The sequence below is a fragment of the Zingiber officinale genome, chromosome 10A (genome assembly GCF_018446385.1).
Source record: "Zingiber officinale cultivar Zhangliang chromosome 10A, Zo_v1.1, whole genome shotgun sequence".
Taxonomy (NCBI): domain Eukaryota; kingdom Viridiplantae; phylum Streptophyta; class Magnoliopsida; order Zingiberales; family Zingiberaceae; genus Zingiber; species Zingiber officinale.
The window spans coordinates 7,410,515-7,427,048 of NC_056004.1; positions in this window are offsets into that span (position 1 = coordinate 7,410,515).

Consider the following 16,534-nt stretch of genomic DNA (forward strand, 5'->3'; position numbering starts at 1 on the left):
ATTGATTCAATGAGTCATAATCTAAATTAGACTCATTTAACACATGAATCAACTTGAGTCCAACTCAATTAGCCCAATTAGGATTACTCTTAATCCAATTTGATTCATCAAATGAATCTAATCCTCTTGGTTCATCATATGAACCTAATCTCCATCTAATTGTCCTTAGTGTGTGACTCTATAGGTTCTTGTAATGTTGGCAATGCCCCTAAACCCATTTAGGAGCATAAGTAATGAGCGGTATCTAGCAACACATCATTACTACCCAAGTTACAAGAATGTTGAGATCCAACATCTCCTTGTGACTACTAATTGTGACTCCTCACAATATATGACAAGTGTCCTTCTATCCTATGTTAGCTAGAGCCCTAGAGCCAATCATTTGATGATTGTATTTTGGACTTGTTGTATCATATTCTATATAAATAAAGGCATTTGTTTGGTTATTATACTTACTTGTATTGGTGCCAAATAAACTAAGTATAATAACGTCCTTGAGTAGAAGGTGCTTACCTATATCAATCGATTGGTTGAATCGATAGTGAGATGATATAGGGAATACTACTCTAAATCATTCCTAGTCGAGTATTAACATTCAGGGACAATGTTAATGAAATAAGACTAGCATGTAGGTCAACTCGATGACTTGATCTCACAAGTCATGGATATAGAGATATCAAGTTGACACATGGGTATACATTAGAGAATGTATACTGAATGACCCGCCATGAGAAAGTATCATGGATCGTTATATGAGTGTCATATACTTTCTCATGTGGCTATTAGTATGACTACTAGTCCTTAGACCTGAAGTCACCATGGTTCCCTACATAAGGAGTTATGTACATTGGTTTCGTCAAACGTCACCCGTAACTGGGTGGACTATAAAGGCGACTACTGGGTATGTAACAAGTTATGCGGAGGGATGTGAGTGATGTAGATGGGATCTATCCCTCCTATATGACGGGAGAGACATCGGTATTCTTGATAGAGTGAGACCACGAAGTGCATGACCATGCCCAAATGAGTCAATATAGGATATTGAGCTCATTTGATTTAGTGAGTCTACTTGGAGTTCAAGATTTAGATTGATTAGTGGATGACACGGTCTATGCCTCACATTAATCAATCTAGATGTCTAGGATAGAAGGACACTTGTCATATTTTGTGAGGAGTCACAATTAGTAGTCACAAGGTGATGTTGGATCTCAACATTTCTTGTAACTTGGGTAGCAATGATGTATTACTAGATGCTGCTCATTGCTTATGTTTTTAAAGGAGTTTAGAAACATTGCCAACGTTACAAGAACCTATTGGGTCACACACAAAGAACAAGTGGATGGAGATTAGGTTCATAGGATGAACCAATTGGATTAGGTTCATACGATGAACCAATTGGATTCAGATTAATTTAAATTAGACTTATTGAGTTAGACTCAATTAGATTCAATTGTTGAATGAGTCTAATTTAAATTTTATTCATTAAGTCAATTTATATTAATGAATTGAGATTCATTAGATTGAAATTGGCTTGAATCAAAGAATGAATTCAACTCAACATGGAAGAGATTTGGTCAATTTTGACTTGACCAAATTGGGAAGTTGAAACATCAAGTTTGACTTGATGAATTGCCACTTCATGGAGGATGACTCATCCTACATGGCAGCCACATCATCTCCTAGTTGTCAAGGAGGTTACAATCCTCCATTTAATGTGGCCGGCCACATTAAATGAGGGGGTTACCCATGTGTGGCCGGCCACATAATGAAAGGAGGTTTCATTTTTTTGTGGCAATTGATTAGGTGGTAATTATTCCATCTTCTTCCTAGCTTCTTCCTCCTCCTTTGCTGTGGTTGCCGTGAGCTTTCATGGAGGGTGAAGGTGTATGAGTTGTGTTCCAAGAAAAGGGTGAAGTGAAGGTCACAAAGGAGGGTACCTAGAGGATTATGTGAGATCCCTTTTTCTTTCTCTCCTTTCTCCCCTTTTTAAATCCTACCCGAGAGCCCTAGAAAGTACTAGCACACTTGGGTGCTCTCTTATCCATCCTTGTGTGTTAGAGAACACACCTTGTTCGTGTGGATATCACTAGAGAGTTGTCTACGTTGACAACTTCGAGATCCGACGTACCGTTGGACGAGCGGGATTTGCGAGGGCACGCTTCGAAGGTAAAATGTTTTTCCTTTGTAGATCTACTGTAGATCGTAGTTTAAAACTCGTACTCGTGTTTTCGGAAAGTTTTCTTCGCACGAGATCCAATGGCTAGGGTGATTCGGGGTTTTCGCGACGCGAAAACGCGGTTTTCGAGGCCCGAAAAACCCAACATCCTAGACATCTAGATTGATCAATATGAGGCATAGACCGTGTCATCCTCTAATTAATCTAAATCTTGGACTCCAAGTAGACTCACTCAATCAAATGAGCACAATATCTTATATTGACTCATTTGGGCATGGCCATGCACTTCGTGGTCTCACCCTATCAAGAATATCGATGTCGCTCCCGTCATATAGGAGGGATAGATCCCATCTACATCACTCACTTCCCTCCGCATAATTCGTTACATACCCAGTAATCGCCTTTATAGTCCACCCAGTTACGGGTGACGTTTGACGAAACCAAAGTACATAACTCCATATGTAGGGAACCAAGGTGACTTCAGGTCTAAGGACTAGTAGTCATACTAATAGCCACATGAGAAAGTATATGACACTCATATAACGATCCATGATACTTTCTCATGGTGGGTCATTCAGTATACATTCTCTAATGCATACCCATGTGTCAACTTGATATCTCAATATCCATGACTTGTGAGATCAAGTCATCGAGTTGACCTACATGCTAGTCTTATTGCATTGACATTGTCCCTGAATGTTAATACTCGACTAGGAATGATTAAGAGTAGTGTTCCCTATATCATCTCACTATCGATTCAATCAATCGATTGATATAGGTAAGAACCTTCTACTCAAGGACGTTATTATACTTAGTTTATTTGGCACTAATACAAGTAAGCATAATAACCAAAAACCAAATGCCTTTATTTATATAAGAATATGATACAACAAGTCCATAATACAATCATCAAATGATTGGCTCTAGGGCTCTAACTAACATGTAGTACATAGTCGGGCCCTCATGTTGAGATTATATTTAAGTATTATATGATATGTTTTTTTTTTTAAAGAAAAAAAAGACATCTTGCACATGACATGACGCATGTTTTTGAAAGACATCTTGCATATACTTTTATGATATGATATGTTATGATATGATATGTTATGATATGATATGACATGATGCTCTTTTATGATATGATATGTTATGATGTGATATGACATGATGCTCTTTTATGATATGATATGCTATGATATGATATGACATGATACTCTTTTATGACATGATATGTTATGATATGATATGACATGATGCTCTTTTATGATATGATATGTTATGATATGATATGACATGATGCTCTTTTATGATATGATATGCTATGATATGATATGACATGATACTCTTTTATGACATGATATGTTATGATATGATATGACATGATGCTCTTTTATGATATGATATGTTATGATATGATATGACATGATACTCTTTTATGATATGATATGCTATGATATGATATGACATGATACTCTTTTATGACATGATATGTTATGATATGATATGACATGATTCTCTTTTATGATATGATATGTTATGATATGATATGACATGAGGCTCTTTCATGATATGATACATATGACATGATACTCTTATATAAGATGATATGATATGTTATGATGCTCTTTTACATGATATGATGTTTAGATGATTATGTCTCCATGCTATATGCTTATGTGATTATGCTATGATGTATGTTTTTGTGAGTAGGAAAGGATCTTACTAAGCTTGTGTGCTTATAGCTTACTTTTATGATATGATATGCTTTGTGCTAAAAATATGCATGCTTATGTTATGATATGTGGTTAAATTATGCATGCTTTCATGATATGCTATGTGGTTAAATCATGCATGCTTGATGATATGCTTTATGCTTAAGATATGCATGTTTTTATGATCTATGCCTAAGTGATGCATATTGTTATGACATGATGTATGCCTAAGTGATGCATACCTTTATGATGTGATGTATGCCTAAGTGATGCATACCTTTATGATGTGTTGTATGCCTAAGTGATGCATACCTTTATGACATGATGTATGCCTAAGTGATGCATACCTTTATGATATGATGTATGCCTAAGTGATGCATACTTTTATGACATGATGTATGCCTAAGTGATGCATACTTTTATGATATGATGTGTGCCTAAGTGATGCATGCTTTTATGATACATGATATGTATGACATGTACTTTACTTTATGTGTGAGTGGCTTGTACCAAGGGTGGGCTCCATAAGCGCCCCGGGGACTAAGGACCTCGTTAGGGATGGGCTCCTAAGTGCCCCTAGGACTAAGGGCCTAGTATGTTTGCCTCGTAGGGTTCAAGACTTGCTACCTTGGACCTACAAGGTTGCGCGCAATATGTAAGTGGTACATAGCCGGGATCCCCCTTATGTTGAGATTATGTTCAAGTATATATGTAAAAGAAAATGGTTTTAAAGATCATGAGACATACACATGTTTTTCGGATACATGTTTTCCAAAATCATATTGCATACACCTTATGATTATGCTATGTTTCATGTTATGCTCTTGATTATGATATGCCATGATAAGGTATGATTATGTTATGTTCATGCTATACCTTATAGACATGTTTCGGCTATGGATATGTTGATGCTTGATATATAGATTTCGGCCATGGATATGATGATGCCTTGATGTACATGTTTCGGCCATAGTATGATGCTTTGATATACATGTTTCGGCCATGCTTTGATATACCATGATACTTGTTTGTTATGCCATGTCTAACTATGTTTTATGCAATGCACTATGTATATGTTTCGGCCATGATGATGCTTGATATGCCATGACTAGTTGTGATTATATTATGATGCATGATATGCTTGAATAGAATGCTATGTTATGCCATGATTAGTTGAGATTAAGACTTGTTGATACATTCTTGATTATGTGCTGATTGTTGGTTTTAGTGAGTAGGAAAGGAACTTACTGAGCCATGAGTGCTCATAGCTTACTTTCCTTGTACCACAGATAAAGGAAAAAGATGGATGAGTTAGAGGAGCAGCAGGAGGGGCAACGAAGATGTGTGTGGCAGTGGCTAGGCAACCAAATAAATAAGAACCTGCTTAAAGTTTCTTTAAAGAACTATGCATTGGTATTTTATGACTTGTGATACCTAAACATGTGTGGCTTGACATTATGGTTCCACTGGATTTGATGTTATGATTTTGATGCCATGTGATAGTATAGTTCAAAAGAAATTTAAAAGAAAAGTTTTTATTAAAACTATGAAAAATTATTTTAAGTCTTCCGCTGTTTTAAAAGAAAAATTTATACGTAGAGTATCGTAGCCCCGTCCCTTAGGGTAGCAGGGAGGGCGGGCGTTACAGTTTCTTTCTCGTCCGCCAGCGTACTCATCCGCAGTCTTCGTCCCTCGGTCGTCGACCTTCTCGCTAGCTGCGTCTCTTGCTCCCCGAGCAATCTTCCGCTCCGGCTTTTGTCCCTCGGAACCACCGCGCGCTTCCTTCTCGTCCACCGGTGTACTCTTCCGCAGCGCCTCGTCCCTCGGACTCACAGTGTGTCGTCCTTCTCGCTAGCTACGTCTTCCGCTCGAGTACCTGTGCTCCTAAGCTCCTGCATACTTAGACATAAGGTTAAATACAGTGTGTCGTCCTTCTCGCTAGCTACGTCTTCCGCTCGAGTACCTATGCTCCTAAGCTCCTGCATACTTAGACTTAAGGTTAAATACACACAGGACCTAACTTAACTTGTTGATCACACCAAAACAACCTTGGGGTTCCAACAATCTCCCCCTTTTTGGTGTGATCAACCCAAGTTAAGCTAGGGTAAAATAGATATTAAATAAAATTAAGTAAATTAACTTAATTTGTAATTTAAGTACAAAAAGATAGAAAAAATCTATCTACCTACCTCCCCCTAGACTTATACTTTCCCTTCTCCCCCTTTGATCACAAAAAAAATGGGGTTCCAAGAAAAATAATCTGAGGGTTAAAGACTTAAAAAAATGTTTCTAAGTAATTTAAACTGAGATTTCTTGTTTAAAAAGATTCTTAACTTAGAAAAAAAATGATTTTTGAGAATATTTTAAAAAGAATTCTAAGTAAGTAAATTTCTAATTTGAAATAAAATGTTTTGAATAACCTTTTTCAAGCACTAATTAATTCTTGTATTAATGCTTCATTAGTAAGTGAATTAAACATTTATTTCAATATTTTGACTTCCAGGTCGTGGCGAGGCACTAGGCCTTCCTGGTTATTGGAGCATCAACCACTTCCTTAGACAAAGCTTCATAAAGAAATTATTTGTTTAATTTTCTCACTTAAAGCGCTAATTTTAATTTTAAAATCAATTTAAGCATGATTTAGGAACCCAATATAGGTTACAACCTACTGGATTAACTAAAAAGTTTTTAGGGACATATTTTCTTGAAATGTTCCTAATTTGTCCCGGGTGATATTTAAAGTACCAATTTAAATTATTAAATCTTCTAAAATTGGTTTTAGATGAACATGCATAGTTTTTTAAGTTATCTATTTGAATTTTCAAATTTTGATTTTCTAATTCCAATTTTTCATTTTTCAATTTTAATTTATCTAATTCTTCTAAGAGACAAGACTTAGCTAGAATTGCTTTTAAATTTTTATTTTCACTTTCTAATTTACAGCAGTCTTTTGTTAAAAGTTTAACGAACTTAAACATTTTATCGGGAGGAAGAGATCGTACCTGACTTACCTTGTCGATCTCGTTGTCCGTTTCTCCCCCTGAACTGCTGCTTTCTTCCGACGTGTCTCCCCCTTCATCGATGCTCTCGATGCTCATTTCGGAAGAGCTTGAATCGCAGTCGTCGTCTTGATGGCTCGCTATCAGTGCGAGTCCGGTGAATGCTTCGACTTCCGATTCGGACGACGTATCGTCCCACGTCGCTTTCAGGGCCTTTCATTTCTGGATAGGCTTCTTACCCTTCTCCTTGTCTTTGTTCTTTAGCTTGGGGCAGTTGTCCTTGACGTGCCCTTCTTTGTCGCCGTGGTAGCAGCGGATCATCCTTTTCTTCTTTCCCTGCGGATGGTTAGTAGATCTAGATTTACAAAGTTTCTTAAATCTTCTTACCATCATTACCATTTCCTCGTCGTCGAGAGAGGATTCTGACTCAGGTTCGTCTCTCGAAGCTTTGAGGGCGACATTGTTCTTGGGCTCCTTTATTCCTACACATCTTGACTCATGGACTTCAAATGTTGAAAAAAATTCTTCTAATGAAATTTTTTCTAAGTCCTTAGAAATCTAAAAAGCATCTACTAGTGATGCCCATTTTGAATTTCTCGGAAATGAATTTAACGCGTACCTGAGCGAATCTCGGTTACTTACCTTTTCTTCGAGATTCGTGAGTCCGGTGATGATTTCTTTTATTCTGGAGTGCAGATGTGCGACTGTCTCGTCTTCCCCAAGTCGCAGGCTGGTGAGCTGATTGCGAAGCAGATCTCGTCTAGCGATCTTGGCTTCGGACGTCCCTTCGTGTAGCTCAAGAAACTTCTCCCAAAGTTCCTTTGCGGAGTTGTATTTACCGATCCTGTTGACTTCTTGAGGCGGAAGAACGCTTAGCAGATGGTACTCTGCTTTGCCGTTCGCCACGAAGTCGGCCTGCTCCTTTTTTGTCCATTTATCTATTTCCTTGTCCTCTGGAGCATCAAAGCCAAATTTCATTGTTAAAAATAATTCAATATCTGTTGTAAGAAATACCTGCATCAGTTTTTTCCAAGTAGCGAATTCCCCTTCATATTTCGGTGGGTGGATGCTTGGTCCGGCCATCGCGTTGCTTCGTTCGGCGGTTAGTCCTTCTGAAGCGCCTCGGCTCTGATACCACTTGTAGGACCGTTGGGCCGGCTAGAAGGGGGGTTGAATAGCCCTGTACAATAAAAAATAAAACAACCCTTCTCGAACTCTTAAACTAACCCTTGTATAAAATTAGCTAAGTAGAAATACAAGAAAAGAAACGAGGCACCGTATTTGACTTGGTTACAACCGGGGAGGTTGTTAATCCAAGGAAAGTGATCGCACTAAAAACTCCTTCAGGCGGAGAAGCCTCTTACACCGGTGAAAGCACAAAACAGAAGCTAAACTAGAGCAATGAGCGCACAAGTGTTTGGAATGCTAATTACTGAGTTAATTGAAAAGCTTCTGGACCAAGGCTATATTTATAGCCTTGGTCGGGGCGCCTGGAAGGGTTCCGAGCGCCCTAGGGGGGATAAAACTTTATCCCCCAATGTCTAGAACGCGAAAGACGCGCTCTGGTCAAACTTCACGTTCCGGGCACCCTGGACTGTTTCGGGTGCCCCGGGCTGCTCCGGGCGCCCCGGACAGTTCCGGGCGCCCCGGAGCAAAAAGTCAACTCTGGTTGACTTTTGCGTCCGGGACCTCTGCTCCGTTTCAGTCCCGCCTCGGTCCAGGTCTTCCGCTCCGAATCCGCTTACTTGGGTGATCTCTGCCATCCGGAAAAGGGCTCACCCGAACCCAACTTCCGGTCTTCTTGAGCGTGCTTCCCTCCGGCTTCTCGTCCCTCGGAATTGCCACGTGTTTCTTTCTCGTCCGCCAGCGTACTCATCCGCAGTCTTCGTCCCTCGGTCGTCGACCTTCTCGCTAGCTGCGTCTCTTGCTCCCCGAGCAATCTTCTGCTCCAGCTTTCATCCCTCGGAACCACCGCGCGCTTCCTTCTCGTCCGCCGGTGTACTCTTCCGCAGCGCCTCGTCCCTCGGACGCACAGCGTGTCGTCCTTCTCGCTAGCTGCGTCTTCCGCTCGAGTACCTGTGCTCCTAAGCTCCTACATACTTAGACACAAGGTTAAATACACACAGGACCTAACTTAACTTGTTGATCACACCAAAACAACCTTGGGGTTCCAACAAGAACCTTCTACTCAAGGACGCTATTATACTTAGTTTATTTAGCACCAATATAAGTAAGTATAATAACCAAACTAAATGCCTTTTTTAATATACAAGAATATGATACAATGAGTCCATACAATCATCAAATGATTGGCTCTAGGGCTCTAACTAACATTACTAATGTATATACATGAGCTTGTTAGTGAGAGCCCTAGAGCCAATCATGTGATAATTGTTGTATGAACTCGATGTATCATATTCCTATATATTTATAAAGGAATTTTTTTATTGTTATTATACTTACTTGTATTGGTGCCAAATAAATAAGTATAATAACGTCCTTGAGTAGAAGGTTCCTATCTATATCAATCGATTGGTTGAATCGATAATGAGATGGTATAGAGAACACTACTCTTAATCATTCCAAGTCAAGTATTAACATTCAGGGACAACGTTAATACGATGAGACTAGCATGTAGGTCAACTCGACGACTTGATCTCACAAGTCATGGATATAAAGATATCAAGTTGGCACATGGGTATGCATTAGAGAATGTATACTGAATGACCCACCATGAGAAAGTATCATGGATCGTTATATGAGTGTCATATACTTTCTCATATGACTATTAGTATGACTATCAATCCTTGGACCTGAAGTCACCATGGTTCCCTACTTTGGCTTCGTCAAACGTCACCCGTAAATGGGTGGACTATAAAGGCGAATACTGTGTATGTAACAAATTATGCGGAGGGATGTGAGTGATGTAGATGTGATCTATCCCTCCTATATGACGGGAATGACATCATGATTCTTGATAGAGTGAGACCACTAAGTGCATGACCATGTCCAAATGAGTCAATATGAGATATTGAGCTCATTTGATTAGAGTGAGTCTACTTGGATTTCAAGACATAAATTGATTAGAGGATGACACGGTCTATGCCTCAATTGATCAATTTAGATGTCAAGGATAGAAGGGCATTGCCACATATTGTGAGAGTCACAATTAGTAGTCACAAAGGCAATGTTGGATCTCAACATTCTTGTAACTAGGGTAGTAATGATGTGTTGCTAGATACCGCTCGTTACTTATGTTTCTAAATGGGTTTAGGAGCATTGCCAACGTTACAAGAACCTATAGGGTCACACACAAAGGGAAATTAGATGGAGATTAGGTTCATATGATGGACCAAGAGGATTAGGTTCATATGATGAACCAAATTGGATTAAGAGTAATCCAAATTAGACTAATTGAGTTGGACTCAATTTGATTCATGTGTTGAATGAGTCTAATTTAGATTATGATTCATTGAGTCAATTTAAACCAATGAATAGAGATTCATTAAATTAAATTGATTTGAATCAATGGTTAGATTTGATCAACCATGGGAGATAAGAGGACAAATCTGACTTGACTTGAGAGGGAAGATTAAGGGTCAAGTTTGACTTGACCAAATGCCACTTCATTGTGACTTGGCATGGGCCGGCCAATGATGGTGTTCCACATCATCAAGGCCACATCATTGTATGTCACCTCATGAGGAAGACCAAGATCCATGAATCTTGGTATTACATGGAGGTATAAAGCACACAATAAAGTGGTCGGCCACATTAAGTGAAGTAATTCAAGGCTTCTTCTTCTTCCTCTCATCTCTTCTCTCCTTCTCCTCCATTACCGAGACTTCTCAAGGGTGCTAGCACACTCTAAGTTGTTCTCTCCACCTTTTCTCTGTGTGGATACGTGTAGAGGAGTGTACACTTGACACTCTACGAGATCCGGCAACCTTTTGGATGAGTGGGATAAGCGAAGCGCTTCGCTACTAGGGTAACTTCTTTTTCATGTAGATCCAAGGTAAATCTAGTGTAGACAAACATGTACATGAATTTTTATTTATGTTCGCACGGATCCGTGGGGAGCTTCGAGGTTTCTGCAACACAAAATGTGGTTTTTGCGGCTCGAATTGCTAACAGTGGTATTAGAGCCACGTGCGAAGCCTGTACATGTTGTATTTGTTTATTATGAAAAGATTTCAGATATGTAAGTTTTTGTAATTTTTCTATTTTTATGGATTTTGTGAGTATTTTTCTTGTAGAGGCGAAGCAACAAGTGCTTGGACACTTGTAGACTTCATCTACCAAGAAAAACCTTCCAAAACGGCAAGGTCTCGCGCAAAAAAAATTATTTTTGTTTGGGACAGCGACTTAACACACTGTTAGATCAAGATGGGACACTCATGATATTCATCTCGCGAGAAGGGGCGTTGCCCCTAACCCCGCAAGGGGCATTGTCTCGCGATCGTGCCCGAACATCGCTAAATGGGACCACTGAGAAGTTATGACTCATAAAATTGATAAAACAATAGTAAAATTGTGATGGTCATGGCCCAAAAACCCCAATATGATTGGTTAAAATTGTGTTGTAATTCATAATATGGCCTGCGCGCCATTTTTTTTATTGTGCGTGTTGTATATGATATGCGACCTGCGCGTCGTGCCTCCCTTATTATGTTCTTGTTGTAAATAGATTTTAGACTCGAATGTAACTCGAGTTTCATATTTGTAATGTACAAAATAAAGCGGTGGAAGGTCCACTCAAGAAGAAGTTACGAAGAGGGCGCTGTCAACACATGGTGGTCAAAAGGAGGCGCTTGAAGAAGTCGTTGACCCTATGTTGACCGTCCGATCTTTTCATTGGCTTGAGAAGATCGTAGTAGGGCCATGACCTCATCACAAATAAATTACCCAATATATATGTATATATATATATATATATATATATATATATATATATATATATATATATATAGATATATATATATCATATCTTATGTGTATGTGATGCATGCTAATGTAGGGTAATTAGTGCCTTAATGCGTATATGATACACATTCATGATTAGATTATATCTTAATCAAGTCAACTCGAAATGCCTACCAAGTTTTGATACCCATCACTACCTCGATCATTTGTTGTTGTTGAATCTGCAAAAGCATAGCAACGCATATTATCTTGGTAGGGTGCGGAGGGACAATCTTGGTCCCGCCTATCAAAGCTTGGGTGAGTACAAACTCAATTAGATTGAGTATAACTTGTTAACTCAATTGGATGGGGTAAAACTATAGGCATTTTCCAACGGTTGGAAAAAATAAGAGTTGCATAGAGATGTAATTGATAATTAATTATCTACCGATCATACTAAGTCATGGGCGATTTAGCCAAAGCTAACTTAAGGCGTAGTATGATGTGGATCTTGGCCCACGAGAATTATAGCTAATTGGTATGAATCTAGTAGTGTGGTTTGACCACATCCATGACTTGATTCTACAAAAGCCCTATAATTCAATGGGAGCATCATTTAGTTAAAGGCCTAATTAAATGATAAATGGAATATGCTATTTACTTTCTGCTTCATTTATGTTGTAGATTGCCATGTCGATGAACACGAACATTTTCTCCCTATGTTCTATCCTTGACAAGGACAAGCTCAATGGAGCTAATTTCCTTGACTTGTAAAGGAATCTGAGAATCGTTCTCACACAAGAAAGAAAATTTTACATCCTGGAGCAGCCCATTCCGGAGGCACCTCCTGCCACAACCACGTGAGCCAACCGAGATGCTTATAAGAAGCATCAAGATGATGCATTAGATGTATCATTCCTCATGCTCGGAACCATGAACTCTGAGCTTCAGAAGCAACACGAGTTGATGACTGCTTATGATATGGTTGAATATCTTCATCAACTATATCAAGGACAAGCAAGGCACGAGAGATTCGAGATCTCTAAGGCACTGTTTCAGTGCAAGATGCAAGATGGGACTCCTGTAGGTCCATATGTACTCAAGATAATTGGGTATGTAGAGAACCTACAAAGGTTGGGATTCCCACTTGGCCAAGAATTGGCCACTGACTTGATCTTGCAATTCTTGCCAGAAAGTTACAGTCAATTTGTCATAAATTATAACATGAACGAAATTGATAAGTCACTGCCTGAGCTGCTAAGCATGTTGCGAACTACTGAGCTCAACCTTAAGAAGGTAAAGCCCAACTCCATTTTGATGGTGCAAAAGCATAAAGGCAAGGGCAAGCCTAAAGGTAAGGGAAAGTCTCAAGCCAACGACAAAGGCAAGGTAATGAAACCTAAAGGAAGGGTTGCCAAGGATGCTACCTGCTTCCACTGCGGTCAGACCGGGCACTGGAAGAGGAACTGCAAGGATACCTAGAAGATCTTAAGAAGAAGAGAAATGAGATTTCTACTTCAGGTATATATGTTATAGAAGTCAATCTTTCTATTTCTTCATCATGGGTATTAGATACCGGATGTGCTTCTCACATTTGTACTAATGTACAGGCACTGAGAAATAGCAGGGCATTGACGAAGGATGAGATGGACCTACGAGTAGGCAATGGAGCACGGGTTGCTGCTATTGCTGTAGAAACTTACTTTCTCTCTCTGCCCTCTGGGCTTGTACTAGAATTAGATGAATGTTGTTATGTGCCTGCTCTCACAAAGAACATCATTTTAGTTTATTATTTAGACAAGAAAGGCTTTTCATTTATAATAAAGAATAAATGTTGTTCTATTTATTTGAAAGATATGTTCTATTGTAGTGCATCTCTGATGAACAGACTCTACATTCTAGACTTAGAGAACCTCATCTCTAACATAAGTACCAAAAGGTTCAAGTCAAATGAAATGAACCGAACCTATCTCTAGCATTGTCGCTTAGGTCATATAAATGAGAATTGCTTATCCGAGCTCCATAAAAATGGTTTACTGGACTCATTTGATTTTGAATCATATGAGACATGCGAGTTATGCCTACTGGGCAAGATGACCAAGACTCCCTTTAGTGGACACAGCGAAAGAGCAACTGACTTGTTAGGACTTATACATAGTGATGTATATGGCCCTTTCAATGTCACTGCCAGAGGTGGTTATAGGTACTTCATTACATTTACTGATGACTTCAGTAGATATGGTTATGTGTATCTGATGACACATAAGTCACAACCCTTTGAAAAGTTCAAAGAATTTAAAAATGAAGTACAAAACCAGCTAGGCAAGAGTATAAAAATACTTCAATCAGATCGAGGTGGTGAATACTTTAGCCATGAGTTTCGTGACTATCTAGCTGGGTGTGGGATTCTATCCCAACTCACTCCTCCTGGAACACCACAGTGGAATGGTGTATCCGAATGGAGGAATCATACCCTATTAGATATGGTACAATTTATGATAAGTCGCACAGATCTTCCTATATCTTTTTGGGAATATGCTCTAGACACAACAGCCTTCGCACTTAACCGTATTTCATCCAAAGCTGTGATATAGACTCCATATAGGATATGGACTGGGAGAGATGCCCAGATATCTTTTATGAGGATTTGGGGTTGTGAGGCTTACGTTCGTCGTCAAGTGTCGGACATACTAGGACCCAAATCCGATAAGTGCTATTTTATTGGATATCCTAAGGAAACGAAGGGATATTACTTCTACATTCCCAGTCAACACAATGTATTTGTGTCTAAGACTGGGGTATTTATAAAAAAAGACTTTGTTTCTAGAAAAACTAGTGGGAGTACATTCGATCTTGAAGAAGTTCAAGATATGGACCATAGCACTGAAGCCTTGATGGAAGTTAAACTGGAACCATAAAATGTTATGGATGATGAGATTGTTGCTCAAGGAGTTGAGGAACAACAACAAGTTCAAGTAGACCTACCTCTTCACAGGTCTGATAGGGTACGTCGTCAGCCTAAGAGATACTCATTTCTCTTCTCTGACCATGATGAAGTTATACTCATTGACAATGAGCCTACCTCCTATCAGGAAGCTGTGATGAGACCAGATTCTGAGAAATGGCTAGAGGCCATGAGATCTGAGATGGAATCCATGTACACCAACGAAGTATGGACTTTGGTTGAACCACCTGAATGTGTCAAACCCATTGGGTGTATGTGGGTCTTTAAGAGAAAGACTGACATGGATGGACTTATTACCTATAAGGGGCGTTTGGTAGCTAAAGGTTTCAAGCAAATTCATGGTTGACTATGATGAAACTTTTTCTCCAGTAGTGATGTTTAAGTCCATTCGGATCATGCTTGCTATTGCAGCATACCACGATTATGAGATCTGGTAGATGGATGTCAAATCCATGTTTCTGAATGGAAACTAGCTCGAGGATGTGTACATGACACAACCTGAGGGTTTTGTAGATCCACAGCATACTGGCAGAGTATGCAAGCTGCATAAGTCCATTTATGGACTAAAGCAAGCTTCTCGGAGCTGGAATCTTTGATTCGATGATGCGATCAAACAGTTTGGTTTCATCAAGAATGAAGATGAACCCTATGTCTACAAGAAGGTTGTTAGGAATACTGTTGTCTTCCTTGTATTGTATGTGGATGACATACTACTCATTGGAAATGACATCCCTTTGCTGCAGTCTATAAAGACTTGGCTGGGGAATTATTTCTCAATGAAGGACTTAGGTGAAGCAGCCTGTATTTTCAGCATAAAGATCTATAGAGATAGATCTAAGAGATTGCTTGGCCTAAGTTAAAGTACATATATTGACACGATATTACTATGGTTTGCCATGCAGAATTCTAAGAAAGAATTTCTACCGATGTCACATGGTGTGAGTCTTTCAAAGACTCAAAGTCCCTCTTCTAGAGAGGAGAGACACCACATGGATACGACCCCTTATGCTTCAGCCATAGGATCTATCATGTACGCTATGCTATGTACTCGTCCTGATGTTTCATATGCTTTGAGCATGACGAGCAGATACCAGTCAGATCCAGGTGAGCATCACTGGATAGCGGTCAAGAATATTCTTAAGTACTTGAGAAGGACTAAAGAGTATTTCTTGATATTTGGAGGTGATGGCGAGCTAGTTGTAAAGGGTTACAGTGATGCCAGCTTCCAAACTGACCAGGATGATTATAGATCGCAGTCTGGGTTCGTGTTTTACTTGAATAGTGGTGCTGTGAGCTGGAAGAGTTCGAAGCAGGAAACAGTTGTTGATTCTACAACAGAGGCCGAGTATATTGCTGCATCAGAAGCAGCAAAGGAGGCATTTTGGATCCGCAAGTTCATTATTGAGCTTGGGTTGGCTCTTAGCATAGCCGATCCTATAGAGCTCTATTGTGACAACAATGGAGCAATTGCGCAGACTAAGGAATCTCGCTCACACCAGCGGACCAAACACATACTACGACGCTTCCATCTTATTAGAGAGATCATCAATAGAGGAGATGTGAAAATTTGCAGAGTACCCACAGAGGCTAACGCCGCTGATCCCTTGACTAAGGCTTTGCCACAGAGAAAGCATGATGGTCACACTAGGTCATTGGGTATTAGACCCTACACTGATTGGCACTAGTGCTAGTGGGAGATTGTTAGTGAGAGCCCTAGAGCCAATCATGTGATGATTGTTGTATGGACTCGATGTATCATATTCCTATATATTTATAAAGG